Source organism: Sus scrofa, chromosome 13 (genome assembly GCF_054392235.1).
Source record: "Sus scrofa isolate SSC_HxYL_T2T_F1_AM1 chromosome 13, Sscrofa_HxYL_maternal_Yorkshire_Landrace_v2.0, whole genome shotgun sequence".
NCBI classification, from domain to species: Eukaryota; Metazoa; Chordata; class Mammalia; order Artiodactyla; family Suidae; genus Sus; species Sus scrofa.
This window is the reverse complement of record NC_139395.1, coordinates 223,238,510-223,249,049: the sequence shown is the minus strand read 5'-3', so window position 1 is coordinate 223,249,049 and position 10,540 is coordinate 223,238,510. Positions and strand designations below refer to the sequence as shown.

Here is a 10,540-nt window from a genome sequence, read left to right as displayed (position 1 = left end):
TGGTTAGAAAATAGAGAAGAAAATACCAGCAAACACTGCACACATTGCTTCGCAGCTCTTGGTTTCAGCTGTATATGTGTCTCCTGGGTCTTCATGAAACGATTCTGGTCCCAAAGTTGAGAAAACAATATCAGAGAAACACTTTGTCCCTGGTACTTGAGTGTCACCTGATGTGCACAAGAAGGTTCATAGGAGAAAAAACTGGAAGTGCCCCTATGTCTCCCAGGCAGGGACTACTCTGCAGACCAGAACCTGTCCTCAGGCAAGAGCCTGCTCCTGCTCAGACCCATCCCCCACCCCCCTGCTCCGGATCTGAAAACTGCACTGTCCCTGAGTTTCACCCAGTGGAGGTGCTGGCTGAGACTAAAGGGCAGGAGGAAGGGAAAAGACAGAGTTTCTCTCACCTGTTTTGCCCCAGGGGGTCTGCTGGTCAGCAGTTCCATCCCCTTCGTGATCCTCAGCCCTACCCAGCAGGGCTCCAGGCTCTAGTGACAACCTCCTCCCTCGCCAACCTCTGGTGGCCTCACCACGCTGTCTCCCTACCTTCCTGTCCAGCTCCCCACGTCAAATTCCCTTAGTAACCGAGTGGGTAAAATCAGCAGGGGACTTTCCATCTTCTTTAAGAAGCTTGGAAAGTGGAACTGAGGGACCTGCAGGTCTCCATGGGTGTGGGGTGAACCTAGTGACCAGTGATGGTGAGAAGCTCGTGGGGGGACCAGACTGACCCTCTTCTCAAGGTGAGTGGGCAGCAGACACCTTGGGGTGCCCCAAACCCCGGGCCTTGCCAGTTCAGGGCACCCTATGGAATTGGGGAGCAGCACGTGCTCCCCGGCTGCCAAGTCGCAAGTCAGGGCGCCTGGCTCCCTCGGCTCACCAGCGTGGGGTCTCCAGGGCCCGGGGTGGTTGCTGGCTTGATCATGAGTCCTGGATGGTCACTTCCCTCCGTCCCCGTTCTCCTGCCTGCCTGAATCTCTGGGAGTCAGCGGTGGCTTCTGGAGCCACTCGAAGAGATGAGACGGTGGTGTGGTTGGGTGCGATTTTTGCTATTATCCTTTAATCCTTTAAACTCCGTGTATGCAGTATAGACACCCTTCTGGGTGTATGGTGTCTTTTGCTCATTAGAGCAGAATTACAAATGGGGATGGTTTCATGACAGAGTGTGGGCTCCCCAGGAAGATTCCTGGTTGAAGAGGGGCGTTCAGACCAGTCTCTGTCCGGTGCCCACTGGAGATGAGGCTGCGTGGGTGCTCCTGGCCCCTGAACCTCAGAGGGAGACCTGGGGCTCTGGCCTGGCCGCAGCATGAGAACATCGGAGGCTGCAGGTCCAGGACTGAGCCCAGGAGGGTGGGGTGGCCCAGAAGCCCCTCCCCGCCCTGTCCCCCTCCCTCTGAGCTCACCCCCACCCAGGCCCTGCGCCCAGCCCCGCCCCCTTCCTCTGAGCTCACTCCCCCCCGCCCCCCCCGCCCACTTCTCTCCGGCTCTGCATCTGCTTCCCTTTTCCTGTTTTCTCTCGGCCCTTCTCTCGGCCTCAGGCTCCCTCTGGGGCTCCTGTGGATGAAGAAAGAGGAAGGGGCAGAGGCAGGGTGGGTGGGCAGAGGGGACGCCAGTGGCCAGCCATGCCCTCTGCCAGGGCCTGCAGGACGCAGGGCTTGGCCCTGCCTTCCGGCCAGCTTTGCTCTGGACTTGTGGGGGCTCTGCTGTGGGTGGAGAAGGTTCTGGAAGAGCCCCCTGGGCCCAAGCCCACAGGAGCAGCACTTCCCTGCAGGGCCTGGTCTGTGCAGCTGACAAGTCCATGCACAGACTCCATAGAGATGCCTACACTCATTTTGATTTTATTTATGCCAAAAGGAAAAGGAAACCAGCCCAGGAAGCCAGCCAGCCCTGAGTCACAGGCTGGGAGCCACAGAAGCAGTGACAGGGAGCCCCCCGGCCGGGAGGTATGAGTGACTCTGTCTACCCTCCTGGCTGTTTGCCCCCCCTGCCCCCTGCATCGTGCTGGTGGCAGAGAGGCTGGGCCCTTGGGAGACCTGGAGCAGGAAGCACCACGGAAGGTGGTCCTGGGGCACCCAGCAGGGACAGGCCGTGTGCCCTCTGACCAGCGAGGTGGCACCGAGATGGAGGGAGAGCTGGTGCCCACAACCCCCAAGTGCACAGTGGGCCCCTTGGCTCAGGGACGGCTGGGCTTCCACCCTCGCACTCGCCCAGCGCCTGCAGGGCCCTCACGCCCGGGTCAGATCATCTGCAAACCAGCACGGCTGTCCCTGGAGCTCCGGGGGTACTCGTGGCCACCACTCCCCAGGGCCCCATGTGGACAGAGCAGGGCCGCAGTGCTTGCCCGAGTCCTGTGGAGCATGCGACAGGCCATGCCTGGCCGTCGAACAGACATGTGTGTGCCTGTGTGAGGGTGAGTGTGGGTGTGTGAGGGTGTGTGCCTGTGTGTGGGTGTGTGGGTGTGTGAGGGTGTGTGCCTGTGTGAGGGTGAGTGTGGGTGTGTGAGGGTGTGTGCCTGTGTGTGGGTGTGTGCCTGTGTGTGGGTGTGTGAGGGTGTGTGCCTGTGTGAGGGTGAGTGTGGGTGTGTGAGGGTGTGTGCCTGTGTGTGGGTGTGTGGGTGTGTGAGGGTGTGTGCCTGTGTATGGGTGAGTGTGGGTGTGTGAGGGGTGTGTGCCTGTGTGAGGGTGAGTGTGGGTGTGTGAGGGTGCTTTCTGTTAGCGCAAAGTTCTAATACCCATTTTTCTTTAAGGCATTTGAGGCACATGGAGGTTCCCAGGCTAGGGGTCGAATTGGAGCTGTAGCCACCGGCCTACACCAGAGCCACAGCAACGCAGGATCCGAGCTACATCTGCGACCTACACCACAGCTCATGGCAATGCCGGATCCTTAACCCACTGAGCGAGGCCAGGGATTGAACCCCCAACCTCATGGTTCCTGGTCAAATTCGTTCCCGCTGAGTCACGACGGGAACTCCCTAACACCGTTTTCAAGGCATGAGGTCTCACTTTTCACACCCAGACACCAACAGCACTTCCCGGGGCTGCGTAACCCGGGACCTCCCTTCCTTTTCCGAGCCCGTATTGTCAACATGTATTAAGAGACACACACGTTCAGATTCTCTGACCAACCCCCCCATCAGTCCTGGGCTGGATCCTCAGGAAGGGACTCAGGTGAGTTCTGAGTCACATACCAAACAGGATCAGAGACACGTCATTTGCTCCAGTAAACAGTGTGTAAAGGCCCAGCTGCGGAGGTCGCGGGGCTGAGCGAGAGCTCACGCCTCGGGCTCGGCCTGGGGAGCGGTCCCTGGGCAGGCAGGGCCGTGTGGCCACGCTGAGGGTCTGACCTCCAGGCCGAGGGGGGTGGGACGCCAGGGAGACACAGGTGCCAGCAGCCAGGGGCAGCTGCCAGGGCCCAGGGCACCCCCGCGCCTCACCTCGGGCCTGAGGGGCTGCAGGAGAGGGGCTCGGACTTGACCCACGAGCCTGGGAGAGAGTGGTCAGCTCACGGCCCTGGGTCACAGGACCCGGGATCAGAGTCACCCCAGGAAAAAATGGCAAACACTGTCACTTCGGGTTGTTGGGGCCTTGTTCTGGGGCTTAAGACAAAGTAACAAGCTCCTGCCCAGCCTCGGCCACTCGAGGCCCAGCTGGGGAGCCTCGGGTCAAGGGCTGCCACCGGCCAGCTCTGCTTTGCGGCCTGAAGGGGGCCGGGCAGGGGCCGCCTTCCCACTGCCCTCACATTCCTGGGTTAAAAGTCCCCTCTGCTCCCTACTTCTAGGAAGCGGGATTCCTGGACCAGGGCCTCTTTTTACCCTGGGACAACCCTGCCTGACTCAGCCACCACCCTGGGAAGCATCCAGAATTCCTCGGAACCAAAGGCCGTGGCCTCAGCCAGGAAGACCTTGGGGACAGGATGGATGCTCGAAGGACCTGGATTCCTGCCTCCAGCTCCAGCCTGGGATTCCCAGGACGAGGGTCCCCGAGGGAAACAACTTTTCGGAGCAGCGTGGACATGGTGAGGGCGTGGGCAGCTGGGCCGTTCTTCAGGGGAGGGGTGTGCTCTAGGGGGCACACCGCCCAGCCTCCCCCTTCCCCAGGGACAGGGCACAGTGACCGGCGGGGGAGGGGAGGGCGGAAGTGGCAGAAGCAGTCCCTGCTCAGGGCCGGACCCCTGTCACCGTGCTCAGACAAGTCACGTGGCTCAGAGGCCTGAGGCTTTCAGGAAACGGTCGGGACTTCTGGAGCCATGACTGGCCATGTGGATGCTCCCTTCTGCCCAGCAACTCCTGCTTCCTGCTCACTTTGGTTTGGTGGGACAGCAGACAGATCTTTGTTCTGGAAGCTCCTGACACAGACGAGGAAGCTGTGTGTGCCTGGGGAGGCCGGCGGCAGCCGCCACACACCTGCCCCAGTGGTATCTGTGCCCCGGCGAGGACAAGCCCGTGAGCTGGCCCCACATCCGCACACCGTGTCGCCTCCTCGCGAGGCAGGCCCGTCCTCCGAGGGCCGGGCCGCAGCGGCCTCTGAAGGACCCGCACCCGAGCCCGCGAGTGTGGCCGGGTCAGGCTCCTGCTTCAGGACCCCTTGCTGTTGAACGTGAAAATGAACCGGAAATTGTTAAATCCGACGGAAGACTGACACCTGAGGTTTCAGAAGTTCTCAGTGGCGCCGACGCAGTGTAGGCGGGTCGCTTTCTAGAAAGTGGCTTCAAACACCAAACCAGTCGTCCCTGGACCTTTCTTGGCTCCGTCCCATTTCTACGAACGAGCCGACAGGCTGCCGCCCCACCGGCTTCTGCAGCGTCTCCTCGGTCAGTGTAGCGCTGGGCGGTGACATGACGTCCCCCGAAAGAACCTGTCTAACCTGGGCTTTCTCCACCAGGGGCATCCTGGCCGCCTTTTGTGTCCCCAGATGCCAGGCAGCGCTTGAGCACAGCCCGGGCGGGGTGGGGTGGGGGGTTCACTGTTTAAAATGCGGCCTCCAGGAAACGCAGAATGCAAACCCTTGGTGAGACGGGTTCGTGAGAAGGGTTCATGAGAAGGACAGGTCCCCGGCGGAGCTGGACGCACGGCCTCAGCCGCAGACAGGCCCTGGACCCTGAGCTGAGTGGCTCGGTGCAGCGGCTGTGACCAGGGACCCCGGAGGCACAGTCTGAGGCGCAGGACATTTTAGGGGGCAGCCGAGTTCGCCAACACAGAATCTGCGATTCATGGGCTGAGAGTACTTTCCTCGAAGAAAAACTCGGAGAGTAGAAGCAGCATGGAGGCCTCTCAACGGGAAGGAGTGTCTCCCCTGCGGTCGGGGGCGTCAGAGCCCCAGGCTTCGGCGAGCTCCCGGGTGGCTGAGTGGAGCCTGGGTCCAATGAGCGCCTCTAACTGAACAAAGGCTCCCGTCAGTCCCCCAGGGGCCGGGGCGGGCAGGCGGGACACAGGCCGGGGCGGGACACCCTTCTGTACGAGTTATGCAGCCGTTTCCGCCCGTGTGAAACCCAGCGTGCGGCACGGGTTCAAGGGCAGCCCGGCCTCAATGAGACGTGTACCCCGGGGGCGGGGGGAGGTGGCGTTTCAAAGGGAAGACGGTCACGGCTGACTCATCTGCTGCGTCCCCCGAGACAGCTCATTTAAAAATAGTTGGGACTTTTTCAAGGTCACGGTGATTCTCAAGGTCTATTTTAGGGCAAAGCTGGATCTGAGCTGCATGGGGAGGAGGACCCGTGCAGAGCTGGCCTGGGATGCGTCCCAGCTCCGCCCGGGCAGAGGCGAGGTTTCCGCTCAGGTTCTGCCTTCCGCGTCCTCGGAGCATCTTTTATCCGCAGGGCACTACGGAGCTGCCGTGCGGAGGAAACAGGATGGAAAGCTTGATGGTTCCCATTCTTCCTATAAAAGGACGGCCTAGGTGTGCGTGTCCCCGACCTGGCACCTCACACCTGACACGGCCGCAGCTGGGAGCCTGGAGGGCGAGGGTCAGCTCGGGTGGCCGCCCCGGGCCGCCCGCTCGCCTGCCTGGAGCGCTGAGTTGCTGGCCGGGAATTCCTTCTGGAAGGATGCGCCTGACCCGCCTGCCCGTTCCCAGGGACAACCTCGCTGGGGCGTGGGGGGGCTGCCCGGGACCGGATTCCTCACATAGCTCAGGACCCAGTCGGTGGGAGCCCAAGCAGGGTGGGGCTTGGAATCTGTCTTCCGGGAATAAGGGCTCCTTGGAGGACACGTCTCCGCATGTGAAACTCGCTCCCACGCTGCCCCGGCTCAGGGCCCCCCCGCCTCCGGTCAGCGGTCAGGGGCCACGGTGGTTCCTGTGCAGGATCCGAGAGGCCCGGGGCAACGGGCCTCTGTGTGGGAAGCAGTCCCTCCGCTTGCTTTTCCATTCTTTTGAAACAAAATCGTCCCTTTCCACGGAAAGAAAGCGCTGTCCGTGCCAGTACACGTCTGTCTGCATCGGCGTCGAAAGGGACGCCCGCGCCGACTCCTTTGCCGTCAGCCTCTGAAGCTCAAGGGAAACCTGGGGCCCGTCTGCCTCCCTCAGCAAGGGTGCGGCTTCTGTAGAGCATCCCGCCATGGGGCCCATCTGACCGGGGGCCCCTGTACCCCCACTGGGCTTTAAAGCGCCTGCTGAAGTGGGAGGGCAAATGGACGGCTCCCGCCTAGGGCCCCCTCTCCCAGCCTTTGCCACTGGGACGCCCACGGGCTGCAGGGACAGGGACTCCTCGGCTGGTTGGGTCTGCGCCTGTCTCGGTTCTGCCCCAATCCCGACCTCTCTCCATCTTCCACTCTCCTGCCTCCGGTCCTGTTCCTCCTCCACCTCTGTCTTTCTCTCCTTGGCCTCGAGTCCATCCCCACCCGCACGCCCATCCCGGTCTCATCCCCCACCCCACCCCACCCCGTGCCGTCTCCTCACCGTCTCATTCTCCCTTCATCTCCACCTTTGTCCCCACTTCGAGCTCTATCTTTGGCTCTTTCCGTCTATTTTTTCACGCAATAAGTGGCCTCAGAGGTGGTCACAAGCCCTTTGGGGCTGTCAGTCTCCGGAAACCATCCGTGAGAGCCAACCCAGGCCGTGACTTGACCCTGGTCATCAAAACCCCAAAGGGGGCAGAGCCCGCACCAGTCCCAGGTCTCCTGACTACCCCTCTGGCCCCATGCTGACTTCTGCGGCTACGTCCTTGGTTCCGGGGGTAGAGGGCAGGGGAGCAGGGGGTTGGCGGGAGGATCTGGTGGAAGCCTTTGGTGAGGAACTGCGGGAGTTGGAAGCACGGCGATCGGGGCGGTGGCGAGTGTCTGACCCCCGTGCAGGACGCCGGGGAGGCGGGGCTCCGCAGGCCCAGCCGGGGAGGAGCCGGGAAATAAATAAGGGGCACTTTCTTCTCCTTCTTGGAGGCGTCTGTGCCTCAGAACAGAAGCTGTCTTTTGTCTTTACTGAGAAAGCACATTTTGTTATGGGAAAACGAAACCAGAGAACTTGCTCCCCCAAGAGCTGAGGGCAGATAAACAAGACAACACTCGGCGGGTCCTGGGGCGACGGACAGCCCCCCACTCCCTGAACGCCCCTCGGCGGGATGCTCCTCCCCAGGGGTGCACGTACCTGCACCTGCCATCGGCCTCAGAGGGCCAGCCCCCAGCGGTCACCCCAGTAGAAGGCAGGGCCCCAAGCATGCCGTCTTCCTCGTTCGGCGTTTCCAGACTTTCTCAAACTTGCGTCATTAACCATGTTTCCACGGGCACGGTTTTTAACCGAGTTAGAGAAATCAGACCCTCCATTTCAGTGATAAGGGTTTCCGATCATTATCTGGTTTTACCCTCTCATTCCTCTAAGTAGTCACCTCTTGGGCATGAAAAGAGCTGCTCTGGCTCTTGGAGCCTCCGTCCCACGCTGGGCGTAGGCTCCCCTCGCTGACCCGTTCACCCGGGACTCTGCCTGGGCGGAGGAGGGAGGGAGGGAGGGGGGCTGAGGCCTCGGTCCATCCAGGCAGCCAGGCCTAGGGGGCACTGGGCTTTTGGTCCCTATGGTGTGTCCCTTCCAGGCCAGGGTGCTCCCTTCTGAAGGGGGGCCAGCTTGGCCAAGTGCGCCCCAGCACAGTGGGAAGTCCTGGAGCTAAAAACCGACCCAAGCCGGGCCTCGCACAGGGGAGGGCCTTGGTGGTTTGATGAGCCCTGGTGCAGGTGCTGTGAGCCACGGCAGAGGACCCTGGACCCCAACCGAGGGAGTGTGACCCCAGATGGTGCGGAGCAAGGTGAGAGCCCTGGAGGCGCAGCAGGAGGTGGGAAAGGGCGACCTCCAGCTTCCCAGGCTGTCCTTGGAAAACACAGTCCCTGCCCCACGCTCCAGGGCTCCTCGCCTCCGTCTCAGTGGCTGACGGGACTCCTTAGGCTCAGTCCTGGGGCACCGGAGGCCCCGCCGGGTCCATCTCCATGGAGCGACCTTGAGCAGCCAGCACTTGGCCGAGCCCACCACGGGGGCCTGGGGGGGGGTGATCAGAGGGGAGTGGGGGAGCCACACTGAACAGGCCCAAGGGAGGGACAGAGGCCACCGCACCTCTGCACCTGATGTCTGCAAAGCGCTGATCAAGCCAGTCCTGGCCCCACAGAGAAGGCCCGTCTGGCAGATAGCAAGCAGCACACGAGGCAGGTACCAGTGGGTCCCTCCTGGGGGCAGAGGGCCGAGATGGGAAAAGGCAGGTGCCCGAATGCCCCTCAGCCGGGCCCTCCTTTTGGGGGAGTGGGGGCAAGTCCTCTCACAGTCCCTGGAGCCGCAGTCCCTGGAGCGGCAGCCCCGCCACCCAGCTCCCTTTTCTGCCCGCCCCCACTCCACCCCCTGCGCCTCTCTGTGCAGTGAGTGTCCTGGGGCTGCCCTAGGAATCACTCCAAGCTGGGAGACTTGGGCCCACAGAGATTATCATCTTGCTGAAGATGATGATGGAATTTCCCGGGCCAGGGACCGCACCCCTGGCTCAGCAGAGACGACCCCGGGTCCTGAACCCGCTGCGCCACCAGGGACGTGCTGCCTGTGACTCGGATTGTCCCCATCCTGGGTGAGCTGAGTGCCCCCTTCCCGGGGGGCCCCTCTGCTGTCTGCAGGGACCTGGGTCAGTGCTGTCCCTGGGCTCTGCCGCGTGTCTGAGACAGAAGCTACGGCAGAGTCTCCAGTGGGTGCCCAGGCCTCTGCCGCGGGGTTAATTAAGTGCTGGACCACTTCACAGGCCTCATCAGGCCCCTGGGTGCCTGGTCTTTGCTCCTGAAGAGCCCTGGCCTTGGCCCCCCTCTGCTCTGGCCATGGCTCCCAGGCCGGGGGTTGGGGGGTGGGATGGGGGTGGGGGAGGGGGGAGGGGGGAGGGGGTGGGGTGGGGATGGGGTGAGGGTGGGGGTGGGGGTGGGATGGCCTTGGGGATCCCTGTAGTGGGGGGCCCACCAGCTCCCACCACCTCCTTTGGGACCAGCTTCGCAGAACTCCAGCAGGGGTGCCTTGGATGGTGGGCAGTAACCCCTGCGAGGGTGAACCCAGTTGGAGGACGGGGGTGGGGGGGTACCAGCAGCCCCTCCCATGCCCCTCCCCTGCAGGCTGCTGCGGCCAGAATCCCTGTGCAGCCAGTTGGGGTCCATGTGACATCAGGCTCTCTTTGTGTCCCACCTCACGCAGCCCCTTCCCGTTTCCTCCGGCCCAGCCGGAATGCAGCCACCCCATCTAGGTCTCCCCCCAGGGCTCTGGGACCAGGCCAGGACGCAGAGGTGGGTGTGGGGAGTGTCTGACAGAAGGAGGGGAGAGAGTTCGAGACAAGGGGATTGAGGTGTCCTGAGCCTGCTGGTTCCTGAGCACAACCGGGAGACTCTGCCATGACCGCTTAGGGTCGCTGGAGCCTGCACGTTTGGGAAATAGAGTCAGGACAGAGCAGTGGCTGAGGGGGCAAGCAATCATGTGAGTGTGTGGATGGGTGGGGAGGTGGTGGGTAGATGGATGGATGGATGGAGAGGTGATGGATGGATGGACGGATGGATGGAGAGGTGACGGATGGATGGAGAGGTGACGGATGGATAGACGGATGGATGGAGAGGTGACGGATGGATGGATGGATGAGAGGTGGATTGGGGGAGGTGGAGGCTGAGGTGGGGTCTGCAGGCACCAGACACTGAGGTTAAGCGGCCAGAAGGAGAAGTTGGGAGACAGAGCAGGACGTGAGTGTGTTTCTCCCCGGGCGGTGGTAGAATTGGGGTCTGTTGAGAGGGACTCTGGAGCAAGGCTGCCTGGGCCCCGACCCTGCCCAGCACCCACTGTGGGTTATGTGCCCTCCAGTGTGGGGCTGCTGGTGTGGGGGGGCCATGTCCATGCAGTTGGGGGGCAGACGGTGGGCTCAGGGCAGGGGGACTCTGTGGTTCGGGTGTGCTGGGTCTGAGGGGCTGCGGGAGGCGCATGCGAGGGAGTCCAGGAAGCAGCTGGACGGAGGGGCTCAGAGAAGGGCCCCGGGACAGGTGTAGAGGTGGCGCCCAGATGGAGGGGCGACAGGCGGGGTGGGGTCACGGCCCCCTCGCTGCAGGAATGCGAGCGGACGCTGCGGGGCT

At 62.6% G+C, this 10,540-nt stretch overlaps 1 long non-coding RNA gene across 1 annotated transcript; it reads left to right on the top strand.

Moving 5' to 3' along the window:
• Positions 1-1,638: 1,638 nt before the first annotated feature.
• On the top strand, positions 1,639-7,385 carry LOC146397937 (uncharacterized). Its single transcript, XR_014823972.1, has 2 exons — positions 1,639-1,937; positions 3,772-7,385. It is a non-coding gene; the product is annotated as an uncharacterized LOC146397937 (long non-coding RNA).
• The last annotated feature ends 3,155 nt before the right edge of the window (positions 7,386-10,540 follow it).